We start from the raw sequence: 17,346 nt of genomic DNA on the forward strand, positions 1-17,346 counted from the left end.
TATCCACGAGCTGATTGACAAAACTTCATATGAACAATCGATCCCCATATTCATCATATGCTATTCAAAAGTTCTCTCACAACACTATTGTGATAGCTACTGAAGTAATACACAGAAATCAATGGACACAATGCTCGATGCCCAGACGACAGCATTTAATAAAACTTTTAACTTAGGCGAGCTGAGGCAACAGCAGGGTTGGTAAGGTCCTTGCTGCACAAGCATGAAGACACATATCTGATCACCAGAACCCACAGGAAGAGTCAGTGATGGGCAAACGACTTGATTGATAAATCGTTGGCTACCCACAAGGACTGGAGTTTTGATCCCCAGGATTCATATCAAAGTCAGGCAGATGTGTAGGGAGGTAGGGTCTCTGGAGTAAGTAGAGTAGCCAGGATTGGTGATCTCAGGGTTCATTGAGAGACCCTGCTTCAACAAAGTAAAGGGAAAGCTATTGAGGAAGATATCCAGTGTTAACTTGAGGCCTTCACACATACACATACACACACACTCACACACAGATACACACACACACATACACTCACTCACACACAGAAACACAGAGACACAGATACACCCATTCACTCACACAAACACAGATACACACACACACAAATACAGACATATGTAAACACACACACACTCACACTCAGAAATACAGACACAACAGATACACCCACTCACTCATGCATACAAACAGATATACCCACAGTCACACAAAAACAAACATATACACACTCACACAGAAACAATGACATGCCCACTCACTCACTCTGATACACACAGACTCACACAAATACATACACACACAGATCACAGATAGACCTTTTCACTGATACAAACAGATACACACACACAAACACAAACACATACACACTCACACAGAAACACAAAGATACCCACTCACACAAACACAGATACACACTCACACAAACACAGATACACAGACACAGACACATACTCACACAAACACAGATACACACTGACAAACACAGACACACACTGACAAACACAGACACACAGACAGACACACACAAACAGATACACACTGACAAACACAGACACACACTGACAAACACAGATACACACTGACAAATACAGACACACAGACACAGACACACACAAACAGATACACACTGACAAATACAGACACACAGACACACACACTATTCTTAAAAGCCAAATACTATGGTATGCACTGGGGAGGCTCAAGGCTCAGCAAAGACCCTGTCTTAGAAACATAGACTGAAGCGTGATGGAAGAAGGCACCAGATGTTGATTGACCTCTGACCTCTACAGGGGCCCACACATATACAGCAAATTTAAATAATGCATTGATAGAGTTTTTATTAATATGCATTCATTGTGTGCACATATCCTTTGGGTTGGTCTACAGAGTATCTGATTAAGAGGAAAACAGAATTTAAGCCTTTTTAAAATCCCTGACTGTATAGTCAAGTGCTGTCAAGGACCTTCCCTTCTCCCTCCTCCTCCCTCCTCCCTCTTTCTTCTCCCCACAAACATTTCTCATATATCTTTGAGGGACTGGTATTGCATTAGATTCTAGCAGAACGGTGGGGAGGCAGACAATTGTGTCCTCTCACAGCCTCTGGTCCAGGGAGAAAGGAGATGTGACACGATTACTCCAGGTGTCGACCCAGAGCTGAGTTCTGGGGCCTGCAGAAGGGTTCATAGAACCCAAGGTCTCTACAAGTTCAGGCACATAGCATGTTATGAATTTACAGTTGGGAGCCCAGTTATTTGGTTGGTGTTTTCATTATATTGTCCCTAAAAACAGGTCTGTGATTTTTCCAGTGAGGCACCAAATCAAATCCATAAATTTCCAAGCCTATGTTTTAAGTGACAAAGTGACTCTTCGTTTATAGATTCGAATGTAACAATAGGGCTTTTCCCCACCATACTCTTTCCTTTAGCCAAGAGTTTTAGAGTTCCTCTGGATAACTCAGAAGAATGGAGAATTTATACTGACGGATCGATAAATCACGTGCGAGAAACCCAAGAAGCAAGGCGAATTAGTCTCGTGTCTATTTCTTTATACATATTAGGAAATTAAGTCTCAGAGAGGTTAAAACCTCGTCCAAATTCACACCCGTGGCTCTTAGATCAAGCCAAGGATACCGTTGTCTCTGAACGGTATCCTAATTTGGAGTTGAGTGCCCTGACCATTTATTGAAAAACAAAGGCCTTTTTTTGTACCTCCCTGGCCCGTGTGGATTTATATAGCCACTGCTAGTGAAAACAAGATTTACGTTCCCAACCATCCATCTTTTCTTCATTGCCCAGCTCAGCGCACCTCCAGCTCGCAAGCGATACTGTTCTTTCTCTCATTCTCAGAAAAAGGCAGTACTCCTTAGACCAGTGATCTACTTCAAATCCCCCGTTCGTGTTTTTTCCTCATCCTGACGATTAGCTGTGAGGGTCACTGGGGCTGTTTCATATTGCCGTGAGTAACACTGGCCAGGGTTCCTCAGACTTCACAATCACAGCTCCAGATCATGAGTTTAAAATGATGGTCAGGATCTTTTAAGGCCCCCCCGCCAGCTCACGGTTCCTGCTAGTTTTCAGTGTCCTCTCCCTACACAGTGAACTGAAGTTCCCAGCTCTGTGTCAAGCACGGAGGAGAATCTGGCCCAGCATCCCACTGTTCGTGTGGTGTTTACAGAATGCACTTTGCTCTGGACCATCTCTGGGCTCCGTGTATGCAGTGATCCTGTTTCAGTCTCTTCCTTCCTTCTTCTGTCTTCAAACGTAACAGTTTTTATTCTTCAGATGTTTTTGATACTCTGTTAGATCCCAAAGCTAGTACCTGTGCCTTCTTTTTAATCTCCCCTGTTGTCCTATAAGCCAATGTTAATACCCTCAAAAAACTCTCCCTCAAAACCCTGATGTGTGGGTATTAACACAATTCCCTCAATTCCCCCTCCCCCTAAGATTTGTATATCTAAGTTTCCAACACAGAATAAAATAATGCTTACCTGACAGGGATTGGTGTGAATTTTAAGTGAGTTAATCAGGAACTCCCTAGGAGAGGGTAAGTAATTAACACACATTCTTTAGGAACATTACTCAACTACCTTACACTTCTCGAAATTGAAGTTCACGTGGCTTTACAACCAGAGCAATCACAATTGCTGCTCTCTACCGCTAGGCTCCACCACCTCCATTTTCTATTCTCAGTCAAATGCCCCACCCTCTCAAATGTCAGTCCTCACTTGTGGTTCAAGAATACCCTCTGAGGGGAGGGGGAGAAAGAGAATACCCTCTGAATGTGGGACATCACATGGACCCCAATCCGCAGTGCAGAGCTGCGTGCTTAAGACAGAGCTCGTCTGCAGGTAACTTCAAATATGTGAGATACGATATTCTTGTGTCGGTTGCCTCAACAATTGGCGATAACCTGTGCCAACAATTTCCTGTTGTCTACTTGCACTTGGAGGACTTGGGGGAAACCCTGCCGATGGTCCTACCTGTGGGGAAGATTCTTTATACCCTGAAGATACAAACTGAACTCAGTGAAGGGAAGTAGTACATGGAGTGACCTCTGCAGGAAACAAGACCAAACTTCCAGGAGCCCTCACCAAGGCGTATCCCTTCATATGGGCCCATTTCTATGGCAGTAAGTTCTGACAGCAAATGGGAAAGAGGGGGTTATCAGGGACTCTCCTCGGAGGCTTGGTGTCTAGGTGCTTAGCTATGGGCCTTTCAGACAGACCCTGCCCAGCAAGGACTGAAATTCCAGCCTGGAGATCTCCTTTCTTTATTCTTTTTGGCACCCTGAGAGCAGGTGTTCGGTCTGAACAATCCTTGTGCAGTTTAAATACAACAGTCATCTTCTTGCTTTGGAAAATGCTAGGCATACATTGGAGGCAGACGTTTCTTTGCGTTGACTTGGATGGGGAGGTAGGTTGGAAAGAGATAAATGTTCACACCAGTTTTTTGTTTTGTTTTGTTTTTTTTGTTTTTTGTTTTGTTTTTTTGTTTTTTTTTTTTTTTTTTTTTTTGGTTAGAAATAATACAGATGAGCCCTATCCAGTGAGCCAGAGACCAGAAAGAACAAGCCCAGGCCACCTCCCTGAGCAAGAGGGAAACCCTTGACACACTGCTCCTGGGCACCCTGACAGCCTGAGGACTGAAGTCACATGCTTCTCGTCTGAGTCTAAACCTCACTGAACCACTCTGAAGATTCTAGAAGCACTATTGGCAGCTTGCAATACTGTTAGTTGGTGTCACATATATATTACGAGCATACATGCCTACTGGTTCTGTTTCTCTGGAGACCACGGTTCCTCCCCAAACCCCATCTTCCCAGATATCAGCCAAGGCTCAACCTTGCAAGTTGATTTTGCATGAATAGCAGCAACCATGAGAGAAGTCTCCCTCTGCCCCACCAGTTGACTGTTTCCTGCACATTACTGACTTTCACTCTAGTAGAAGTCACGTGGTCATTAAACCAGGGAGCAGTCGAGCCCACCAACAATCATGATGTTGAAGAAAAGGCACAGGAAGAGAACTTGTGTTGGGGTTGAGGCAGCAGGCACAGACCCCAGACTACTGGCTTTCCTGAAGTAACGGGACATTCACTGAAGACTCAGGAGTGTCATGGTTGATGAGGAGACTGGAGAAGCCTAGAAACTCTTGCCATTCCTCACAGGAAGATGTAGGGTTGATTTCCTGTATTCCTAGAGTTGGGCTGGTACCTGTTTACTGTCGCTAACAGACTACAGCCAGTGTGGCACTGTGGGCATCTAGAAAGAAGCTCTAAGAAGCATGACACTTCTGCTTTTCTCCTCTTAGGACCCTTGAATAGCTATATGATGATGACCGAGGGCCCTGCTAAAAAAACCTAGAGAAGGGCTGGGGGAGCCCTGCCAGCCACAGTAGTGCAGGCTGTCCCAGCTGTGGTGACAGACTGCTAAGTAAAGCCACTGTGACTTAGCTAGACGTCATCTCTGGGTAAAGACAGGGTCATGGGAGCGTTGCCCTGCAGGACCCCACCCAGATAAAGGAACTGTGACCAAATAAAACACCAAGGTGGCTTGAAGCCAGTAATTGTGGACATCCGACTTCACAACAGTAGATAACCATTACAGTCTGGGACGGTGGGCGCACAATGGCTTCCTTGTAATGACGGAGCCCGGAGAGAGAAGCAGGAGTGAGACATCTGAGCAGAGGCAACAGGGCTGCTCCGATCTTTTCCTGCCAGTTTTCCACTGTTTTGCAACGCTGACATGTGTCACTTCACAGCGAAAACAATCTGTACCCTTCCGGGTTAGGCGCTGCCCCAGAATCTCTTCCAGACCTCAAACCGAGGTCTGTGAGCAGGGGAGAGCCCAGACACAGTGAGTCATGTTTATCTTCCGAGTGCTGAAGGCCTCGTGCAGACTTAGATCACCGCTGACTTGTTTCTTCACCGGGAGCCAAAACCCGGCACATAACCTCATCTCCAGCGAAGTTCTCGGCATGGCCCTGAGTGTCTATGTGCCGGGGCCAGGTGTGCCTGGGAGGAACCCGGAAATGTAATAATTACCCCACAGCCAGTCTGGCTGACTTTCTGGACAGCACCGTTGAGCTCCTTAATTAGAGCAGTTAAATCTAGACATGCATATTCAAGCCCTGAATACTTAATTTATAGCATAAGGAGAGAGAATCCACCCAGCCATCCACTTGACAACACGGGTGGAACACTTAGCCTGTCACAGATACATTGGAAGCCAGACTTCCTGCACCCTAAGATTGCTTTTACTGTGTCCCCCGGGAGACAGGGATAAAAGGAACTCTGGTCAAGGTAACAAATGAGTGACTAGTGTAACAGAGACGAAGAAGGTGTGATAAGAGGTGAGCAGAGGGAGACACCATGGCTGCCCAAAGGAAATAGAACCTGAAAAGATATCTTAAAAGTGTAATCTCTCACCCTCCAACTCCAATTTTAAAAGCCGCACACAGTTATTAGCTACATGACCTTGTGCAAATCATAAATTTTCTACATCTTAGTTTGCTTATCTTCGAAAGGGAATGGGTTGGGCTAAATGATCTCGAAGGTCCTTTCTGCTCTAAATGCCTGGAATCCACATGAGTTTCCATGAGAAGACCCAGCAAAAGTGTGTGAGCTTCTATCCTTCATACAACCAGATCTAAACAAGATAGTGTTTCCCATGGCTTAAACCCCTTTGGTGGCTGCATTTCAAAGAAAGGCCGGACCCCTCCTGACGATGTGTGTGTGCTGCCTGTGTTCTCAGCCCCCCTGGCCCCCTCTTCTTCTCTTCCAGCCTTCACTCATTCACTCAGCCGCTTCTCGCCCTTCTCTGAGTATAGCGATTGTGATTTTCAAGGTAGCTGTGTTCCCATCCCCGTTCCTGTTCCCTTGCCCACCACTTCCTCCGAGCCAGGCAGCCTGGCAGTTGAAAACAGTGCCACCCAGGAATCTTGGCAGGTCTACAGCTGCCTGGAGATCAGGGAAGGAGATTCTAGTCTCCTACATTGCTCCACACTGACTTTCAGGTTCTCCTCTTGACTTGTCCCCACACTTCCACCCCTGGTTTTCAGAGACCAAGTGCCTTACGACTGCTGAGAATTGGGGGGGAGGGGGGACAGTGCACCTTGACTACAGTAGTCAGTGTGCAAAGTTCTTAGTGGTGCCAGCCAAGCCTTCCACCTTCTATCATGCAAATACATATTCATTCAATCCTCTCCCTTCCCCTTCCCTACCTGTCCCTCCCTTCCTCTCTCCTCCCCTCCTCTCCTTTCTTCTCTCTTCCCCTCTATCCTCTCCTATCTTCTCTTCCCTCTCCCTTCTTCCCCCTCCCCTTCCTCCCCTCCCTCCTCTCCCCTCCCCTCCCTCCTCTCCCCTCCCCTCCCTCCTCTTCTTTCTTCTTTCCTCTCCCTTCCCTTCTCTCCCCTTCCCCCTCCCCTCCCTCCTCTCCCCTCCCCTCCCTCCTCTTCCTTCTTCTTTCCTCTCCCTTCCCTTCTCTCCCCTTCCTCCTCCCCTCCCTTCTCTCTTCTCCTCTCTTCTCCCACCCCCTTGGCCCTCTCTCCCCATTTCCCTTCCCTACTTCCCTCCTCTCCCCTCCTGGCCACTTACCTCCTCTCCTCTCCTCTTCCTTCTCTCCTTTTTCTCCCTACCCCTTCTTTCCATCCATCCTCTCTGTCCTTATCACTACATTGTTAACTCCTTTTGTTCTCACTTGTAAAGGGTTTGTGCAGAGGCCCAGATTAAAAAGTGACTTATTTCTCACTGTTTAGATGCAATGAACCTGGCTTAATCTTCAGGCGTTCCCTCCTTGTTTAGGTCTTAAATTAAGAAATGGATTCAGTGCCTGTATTGGGCCTGAGGAGTCCCTCCAGAAGTTTCTATTAAAGCATTCCATTGGTTTCCTCCTCGACATTTGCTGTGATGTTCAGCTCTGTCCTTCCTTAGCAGCTCAGTGGCTTTAAATAAATGTCTCTATTACCTTGTACAGGTCTGCTGCTGGCACTACCATGCACACACAGGGGAGGCAGGGACTGTGCCTGTACTCCCCCATCAAACAAGGCTAAGTGCCTAGCACAGGACTTCATTTTGGACAAATGCTTGAGAATTCCTTCTAATAAATATAGGCATGAGAACCAAATCCTAATCTCCATTAACTAAGAAATGCTGAGGGAAAACAGGCTGAAAAGAAAAGAGATGAAGTTCAGCAAATCAGAGGAGGGCATGGACCTGGGGGCTGCACACAGACAGACCTGGGGACAGCATCCTCCCTGTACAATCTCCAGATCTACTGTCCAGGGCTATACAACCTTCCAGATGACTTCCAGAACAGAAGGGAACAGAGGTAATGACTGCTCACCCACTGGTGAGACTGCTGCTTGAGTACAGTGAGTTCACACAGGTAGAGCTATGAGAACAGCTTCTAGCACTCTCTGTTGATAATGGTAAGACTCAATGCAAATCTTCTAGCCAATCTCGGAATTGGCGGAAAGCTTATAAAGCAATCTGAAATCTCACTCATTCTCTTCTCTTGTGGCTATCAGACCTGTGTACAAGATTTCAGTGCCCTGGGCAGCAGCTCCCTTTTGTTTCCTGGGTGTTTTGTTTGTCTGCCTGCTTGCTTGTTTATCCACTGCGGTAGCAAACTTCACATGGGAACTCAGGTGCTATTTTGTTGCTATAAAAGCCTAGGGTCCTCAGGAGGTGTTGGATCACAGAGATCCACTCTCTTCCTGGGATCAGTGTCATCAAAAGGGCCTGCGTGGCATCTGCTAACCTCTCTACTATGACATAGTTTAAAGATCCTTACCAAACTCTAATCTCTCCCTCTCCTTCTCTCCCTCTCTCTCTCTTTCTCTCTCTTATTCTCTCTCTCTCTGTCTCTCTCAATCTCTCTCATTCTATCTCTCTGTTTATCTCTGCTTCCTCTTCTCTCAATTCTCATTCTCTGTTTCTCTGTGTCTCTCTATCTCTTTCTCTCTCAATCTCTCTTATTCTCATCTCTCATTTTCTCTCTCTGTGTCGCTCACTCTTTGTCTCTCATTCTCTCTCATTCTTTCTCAACCTCTCGCCTCTTGCCTCTCTGTCTCTCTGTCTCTCTCTGTCTCTGTCTCTCTCTCTGTCTCTGTCTCTCTCTGTCTCTCTCTGTCTGTGTCTATCTCTCTGTCTCTGTCTCTCTCTGTCTCTGTCTCTCTCTGTCCCTGTCTCTCTCTGTCCCTGTCTCTCTCTCTCTCTCCCCCTCTGTGTGTGTGTGTGTGTGTGTGTGTGTGTGTGTGTGTGTGTGTGTATTCCTCCTTTACCCAGCAAGAGCTCTATTCCTCCCCTGAATACATGGGAAGCACAAAATGCACTCTTGGTGGGTTATTTTTAAAGAAGAGGTCAGGAGGTCAGGGGCTGGACATGGATCTGAAGGAGTTAGGGAGTAGTGTGCATGAAAATGATCAAAGTATATCATGGGTGTCTATGAAATTCTAGAAGAATTAGCAAAAATATATTAAAAAGAGCTCTATCACTAAGCTATATTCCTACTACAAACACCAAATCTTCTCATGGCTTTTTCTGGTACTGCCAAGCCCCCAGAATTTGAGGACTAACCTGGTTTTCATAACTCAGGCTAAGCTGGGGTGTGTGTGTTGGGGGTGTCACATGGGCCAAGGTATGGATGTGGAGGTCAGAGGGCAACTTAAGGAGTCCATTCTTTCCTTGCACAATATGGGTCCCAGGGATTGAACACAGATTATCAGGCTTGGTGGCAAGCGCCTTGACCCAGTGAGCCGACCCATCAGCCTCCAGTTCGCTTCAGGAGCCAGCCTTTCCTTTTTCTTTGGCGGCAACTCATGGTGGCCTCCCACTCCCCACATGACAAAAAGGTTTCCTCTGAGTCTTGTTATCTCTACCTGTCTTAGACCACCACTGGCAACTTCACCAGGGCAGGAAATACCGATTATCTCTCCGAAGCTTATCACAAAAGCGGCAAACAGCAAATGCTTGCCAAAGAATTAAATGGGCACATAAATCAATTAGCTATTGCCATACACGTGAATTCTTTTCTGTGACTCATCATGAACAGTTCCAAATCCTCCGGCTCCAGCTAAACAACTGTCCTAAATCTCCTGCATCCTGGAGCTATGTTTCACTGAGGGCCTCCTTGCTCTCCTGTGACTGATCCCTTCTCTCCTGCGTTGTCTGTTCCTTCCCTTCTTGGCCCCCTTTTCTCTTTCCATCTAAAGCATAGACACACAGACATGCAGACACACTCACACATACCCACCTGTACACACACTTGCACATGTATACCTGTACACATCCGCACAGACATGTGCACACACACACACACACACACACACACACACACACAGCAGAGAGAGAGAAAGAGAGAGAGAGAGAGAGAGAGAGAGAGAGAGAGAGAGAGAGAGAGAGATTTAAACTTAACTTCCTGAAGTTCTGGCTGTGGACTGCCTTGGGATTCTGATTAAGGTTGTTTTTGTTGCCACATAAGACGTGTTGGCCGAGTTGTGATGAAATTCAACAATGTGGTGTGAACAGAAAAAATTCCGAAGTCAGGGATAAGCAGTGTCCTGGCAAAGCCAGAGGCCACTGCCCAGCTGACAGTTTGCTGAAAGTGGCAGACGTTTCTTAAAATGGGCCTTGGAAGAGGCGATGGGTGTCCCAGAGTAAACGTCAGCCTGCTTGCTGCTAGATGGGGGCGCGGGGGGTGGATAGCTCCTCGTTTTCCCAGCCATGGTGCATTTCCTCTGCCGTGATAAGTGACCTTTTTTTATTTCCTTGCAAACTAGATTATAACTCCTCTAAAATGAAACACCTCACTCCTAATACTTTCATGGAACTGGGTAGACAGCTGTTGCATTTGCCTGCCCAAGCTCCATTGCTCCTTATTCTGATAACGGTCCGCCAGGGTCATGTTGGAGGACAGCTCACTCTATGCTGGCCTCTAAGGCAGTGTCAGGACTCAAGCTATGTCACCCCAGAAAGAATCACACAATCAAAAGAGTGACAATAAAATGAAAATCATAGCGTGCTTTGATTCCCACCTCGGTGACCAGCAGAATGTCCATGCTGACCCTATAGCTGCTCTCACTCCTGTACTGAGACTGGGTATTTATGTGATCTTTTCTACTATGGGAGTTAATCCTTGGTTTTTCTTTCTTTTTCCTCTTTCCTTCTAAAGTCTCCCAATATAGGTTTCTTTTGTCTTTATCAAATGCCTAGCAGACCCAGTGGAGGAAGAGATGGACCTGAGGTGTCACAGATGAAATTCTGTGACCTTGTTTAGTCATCCTTTGCTCTATTTGGGGATCTATGATGCTGCTCCAAAGCACATGAGCTATAAGGCATGATGCCAGCCTGGCATTATTGGGAAGTGGCAGAACCTTGAAGCCAGCGGTTCTTAACGTATGGATCTCAACCATCAGAAGACACACATTTCCCATGGCCTTAGGAGTTAAGATACTGTTCAGTAGCAAAATTATAGTTATGAAGTAGCAATAAAAATAATTTTATAGTTGGGGGTCACCACAGCATGAGGAACTGTATTAAAGGATTGCAGCATTAGGAAGGTTGAGAACCGCTGCTTCAAGTGGTTATAGATGAAGCCTATGTACATTAGTAAAAAAGCATAGCTATCTTTAATGATTTGCTTAACAAATTATAAACTTTCAAAATGCTTAAGCTCTTAAATTAATCTCTGACGAGTTTACCATGTAATTTGCCTTTAATATATTTTTATTAATTCTTTCGGAATTCCATGTGTGCAAACAATATATTTTGATCATGTAGACCCTCCCATGCTTGCCCCTAATTATTCCCAGATTCCTGTCACCTCTCAAATTCTTATCCTTTTTTTACTGAGTAATTTTTTTCATACAACCCATTTTGGTCATGTTTCCTCCTTTCCCAGCTCCTCCACACCTCCCTCCTCACCCAATGTTACCACCTCCCTCTCTCAAACTGAAACAAAAACAAGACACACACACACACACACACACCCCAAAAATGGAAATCAAAAGAAATGAGCAGAATATACCCAAGAAGACAAAAAAAATGCAAACTGAGATGAAAAGTCTACCAAAACATCACTGATGTCCTCTTGTATTGGACAACTACTGCTGGCCTTCCCTGGAATATGGTTAATATCCAGTGGGAGTCCACTGGAGAAAACCCATGTTCCCTTGGCCAGGAGTCATCAATTGCGCACAGCGTCTTGATGAGGGGTGAGAGCCTGTGTCTGCCCCTATTCTCAGTACTGGGACAGCTTCTGGCTTGAACCTGTGCAGGTCTTACATGCTGCCACAGTCTCTGTGAGTATGTCCCTGCATCCAACCTCCTGCCTGCTTCTTTGGAGTCCTCCATCCCGTCTGGTTCTTACCATCTTCCCACTTCTCTTCTGCATAGTTTCCTGGGTCTTCAGGGGAGGGATTTGAAGACATCCCTTTTAGGACCGAGTGCTCTCCTCACATTGTCAAGTTGTGGGTCCCTGTGGGTCTCTGTGGGTCTTTGTGGGTCTCTGTTAGTTCCCATCCACTGCAAGAACACACTTCACTGGTGAGAGCTGAGAGGAGCTGTGTGTCCTATGAGAGTGGCAGGGAGCCATTAGGAGCCATCTAATGGCCCTTTAGCAGATCAATAGTTGTAGTTTTTCCTGGGCCCATGACCTTTCTACTCTTAGACTCTTGACTACATTCATTGTTGGGCTGGCACCTGTGGTGTCTTAGAATTTAGTAGAAGAGCTGTGCAGGACCCTCTGGCTTTTGGTCTCCACTAAGGAGTTGGCGTTTTCCTAGTAGCTTTGCCTTTACAGGTTATTTGTTCTTTTCCCTTGCAGCTTCTACCATCCTTTGTTTGTTCTGTAAAGTTCGTGGTTGTTATTATTATTTGTTGTGGTGAATTCCTTATCTGGTCCTGTATATCTGGTGTTCTGTATGCTCTTGTACCTTGACTGACACTTTCTTTAGATTGGAGAAATTTTCTCCTATGATTTTTGTTAAAAATATTTTCTGTGCCTTTGATCTGGATTTCTTCTCCTGTCTCTCTCCCTATTGTTTATAGATTTGTCTTTTCATGGTGTCCCCAATTGTCTGAATGTTTTGCACCTGGATTTATTTTTAAAAATTTAAACATTTTCTTTAACTGTGGTATCCATTTCTTCTACTTTGTCTTTAGTAACTGAAATTTCTCTGTCCCATGTACTGTGCTCTGTTAGAGAGGCTTACCTCTGAGGTTTTTATCTGACAGCCTTAATTCTTCATTGCCAGTTCTTGTGTGCTCACCTGCATGCATACTTATATGTGTCTGTGTGTGATCTTCTATTTCTTGCTTAAATTCTACCTTCGTATTCTGAATTGTTTTCACTATTTCATTCAACTGTTTGTGTTTTCATGAATTTCGTTAATAGATTTATTCATGTCCTCTCTGAGGTGATTTATTATATGCATAAATTCCATTTCAAAGTCCTCATTTTTTGTTTTTCAACTAAATTGCGTTTCTCAGGGCCTGCTGCAACGGAGCTATGGCTCTTGAAGAAGGCATATCGATATGACTGCTCATGTCTGTGTTTTTGCACTGAGATCGAGGCATCCGGAGTTAGGAAGCTTGAGGTGTTTTTTGGTCTCATCTCTGATAAGTGAGTATTCTGGTTTTGTTAAGTTGCCTTTGCTCTCTCTGGATCCAAGGCAAGTGTGGTGGCTGCAGGTTCTTGACTAAAGAGTACTTCTGCGGGTCAGTGGGTGACAGGAAGAAATGAAGATGGGTGAAGAGGACAGGCTGTGTGTGTGTGTGTGTGTGTGTGTGTGTGTGTGTGTGTGTGTGTGTGTGTGTAGGGGGACAACGGACAGGAAGGAACTAAGGGACCAGGTTCTGTACCAAGAAGTAGATTTCCCAGGGAATAGAGGTGAGTGAGGCAAGAGGAAGGCCTACCTCAAGCAGGCTACTGGAGGACTGACAGTAAGTCAGGAGAGATCATAACAAAGGACAGGAAGGCTAGTGAAAACCGCCTTTTCTGAGTCCCAAGCCCAACGTGGCCTTTGAGAGTCCCTAGTAGATAGTGTTTCTGTAGATCAGTGGCTGACACACAGGGTAGAGATGGGCTAGAAGGGAAGGCTCTGATGGTTGGGCAGGGAAGAGCTAAGTTGTGTCATATATATATATATATATATATATATACACATATATATATACATATATATGTAGTATGTATGTATGTATGTATAACTGATAGATGGAGTGTCAGCCACAGAAGCCTGGAGCATGGTGGACATACTAAGGGACACCCTTAAAGAAAACTGACTTTGTCTTCCAGCAGCTATCAAGTGTCACTAGCTCTCTGGCTAGAAGTGGGGGCTCATGAAATCCACTCTTCTCTGTATTAGACTATTGACTGATTGCTAGAATGTTGTCTCCACAAAGGCAGCCATTTTTCTTCCTATTCACTGGTATATCTTTATAACTACTAGCATATACTATCTATAACTGGTTCACTAGTGTATTATAACTACTTCCTACATACAGTAATAATAACTATTCCCACTAATGAGTGAATAAGCCAATGTTACAAAAGACGTGATTTCTTAGTGGACATAGTAGTTATTTATCCCCCACATTTACTGACTATCTAGACAATATAATCTTTATTGGAAAATACCCCCAAAAAAGTTTTCTATAATTTATGCTTTTAAAAATACTTTCTCTTACTCTTGGTTGAAAAAACTGTGTTGCATACTAATTCTAGATAAAGCAGTGTTTGCTTTCCTAATAAAATCCTCACAGCAGCATATTTGTAAAAATAATAATCAGAGGGGAAAAGGCCATCATTTGAGAATGGGTGAGGGGAAGGCATGAGAGGAGTGGTGGGGAAAGGGGAGGGGCAAAGTGGTGTAATTATGTTTTAATTAAAATAAACATGAAAGTTTATGGGAAAAAGCAAAGCTTTTGGAAAACTGCAGATCGCACACAGAGCACTTGCCAATGGTGTGTAAAACCCTGGGTTTGATCCCCAGAGTGGGGCGAGGGAGGACTTTTCAGTCCATATACCACACCCCTGCCATTTAAATCTGCAGGATCTTTGTATAGGGCAGGCAACATATGTTCCCCAGTTATCATTTGACTTGCTCTGGCTAATGCAATGCAAGAAGATGCTTGCTTGTGCCTTTGTCTTTAAAGTGTCCCTTTGGACAAGTCCTAGTCAACCATTCACTCCTGAATGAGATGGATGAAGCCAACTTGAACATATCCATTGAGTAAGATGAAATCTCACTCCCTGTGTTCAGATCCTCCCTGGAGGTGAAGAGAGGGGGGAAGAGATTCAGAGATTCAGAGATTCACACACACACACACACACACACACACACACACACAGAGAGAGAGAGAGAGACAGAGACAGAGACAAGAGAGACAGAGACACAGAGAGAGACAAAGAGGAAGACAGAGAAACAGACAGTGAGAGAGAGAGAGAGAGAGAGAGAGAGAGAGAGAGAGAGAGCTCGACTACTTGCATCCACAAGACACCAAGAGTCAATGCCATTTGATACCTAGAATTAGAATACTTAAAAAGTTGGCTAATAGCATTTCAAATAAAGTGCATAACAGTGTTTGGCCTTCTAGCTGGAACTGAAAATAGAAACTTCTATCTTTCATTAAGCCAGACTTGGAGGATATTTTGTGGTCCTTAATTTTTTTCCCTTGAAGGAAAGTACTCTAAAAACCCCAAAGTGAGCCTTATTTCCTAAAGGAAATATAACTTAAAATGCTGTTCTTATGAAGACATGGCCGTGCCCTGAAAAAGCACGCGAGAGGAAGTGAGTCCTGTCTGAGCCGCACTACCTCCACCCTTGGGTGAGCCACCGCAGTCTGGTACCAGGTTTTTCCAGTAGTAGCCTGAGGAGGAAGGGCAGTGTTAGTTATGTTCTGATCTAGCGTTAGATTTTCCATTCTTCTTTAGGACCGGAATAGAAATACGGTAGAAGTGTCCTATTGACGAATGGAAATAAGAACTTAAAAAGAGATTTTTTAACACACTCCTTGCAAATAAATAGAATAGTATTTAAATCAATGGGAAGGAAAAAAAAGTATAAGCCCCAGACCAAACCTAGTCAGAATAATAAACTTTTGTAGGCCAAGGAGCTCATTCCGCAGAACAGCGTATGGACACTTTGCTTTGATTAGTAATAATAATAGTAACAATCATCATCATCATCATCATCACCGCCACCACCACCTCCACCACCACCACCACCACCACTCCCCACCACCACCACTCCCCACCACCACCACCACCACCATCACCACCACCACCACCACCACCACCACCACCACCATCACCACCACAATCACTTAAGTGCCGAAAGAGCACCATGTTTGGTTATCCGAATAAACCCTATGAAATCCTGGGTGAGCAGAAACCCTGTTGAGAGTTGACTCTGTCTAATGTGATTGCTCAAGCGCTGCCTGGCCTTCAGCTTGCTCTCAACAGGCGGCGTTAGCCTTGTCCACTGGTCTGAGAGCTGCTTCTGTAAGAGTGATGAACCAGCAGTGCCAAGCTTTGCTCTCTGGTTATGTCCAACAGTCTGTGGGCAGGAGCGGAGCCAGCAGAATGATTGCCCTCTTCAAGGCAAACTCCCAGGGAGGGGAATTCCTTTTGAGTTCTTTTTTTTTTTTTAATTTCTTTTTATTTTTTTATTTTTTTAACTCCTCTTTAAGAAAGATGATCTGTCTCAGTCCTGTGTCTGGTGTTTTCCTGGTCGAGCTCCACAGTCGGCTGCTGCAGCCTGCAATCTACTACAGCAATCTCCTTTGTTCAGCCCAGGAGCCCTGTCATCTCTCAAGGCAGGGAGAATCACCAATGGCGTCTCACTTCAACAAATTAGCCACAGTGTTTACACTGCAGGTCCCGGGGCTGGGCTCGCTTGTATTTCAAGAAATTCCCAGGATTCTAATGTTTTTCCAACTGGGAGGGTTTTGATGCTATGCATTTTATTTCTCTGGCTTAGCATACATGATTCCTTGTGATCTTGATGAATGCTTTAAGCCAGTCACAGAAACACACACACACACACAGACAGACACACACACCATACACACACATACACCACACACACACACATATACCACACACATACACCACACCACACACACACAGACACACACACACACACTCACACACATACACCATATACACACACACCACACCGCACACACACACCACACCGCACACATACACCATACCACACACACACACACACACACATACACCATACCACACACACACACACATACACCATACCACACACACACACACACCACACACATACACCACACACATATACCACACCACACACACACAGAGACACACACACACACAGAGACACACACACACACATACACCATATACACACACACCACACACACACACCACACAATACACCACACCACACACACACACAGAGACACACACACACACATACACCATACCACACACACACACACACACACACACACACACACACACACACACCACATAGACATAAAAAGACAGAGGGGGGGGCACAGTACAGGAAAGAATGTTTCTAAAAGTTAGGAACCCATGAGACTGAGTCCTAATTCTGCATCACTTCCATTTTAAAGTTTACAGCAAAGGTCAGGTTGGATATCCCAACATTTCTCCCAGATTTAACATTCTCTACCTTTGGACTTCTAACTGGTAGCCAAACAGAAGTGAACTTTCATAAGTCGAGGAGTCGAGTTGCCCCAAGCAGAAGGGGAGACTGAGATTCCTCAAGGATCTACCAACCCCCTGCCTCATATTCCACATAAGAGAGTGGAGGATACATCCACAAAGGGTGCCA

The sequence above is a fragment of the Rattus norvegicus genome, chromosome 7, assembly GCF_021556685.1.
Source record: "Rattus norvegicus strain SHRSP/BbbUtx chromosome 7, alternate assembly SHRSP_T2T, whole genome shotgun sequence".
Taxonomy (NCBI): Eukaryota; Metazoa; Chordata; class Mammalia; order Rodentia; family Muridae; genus Rattus; species Rattus norvegicus.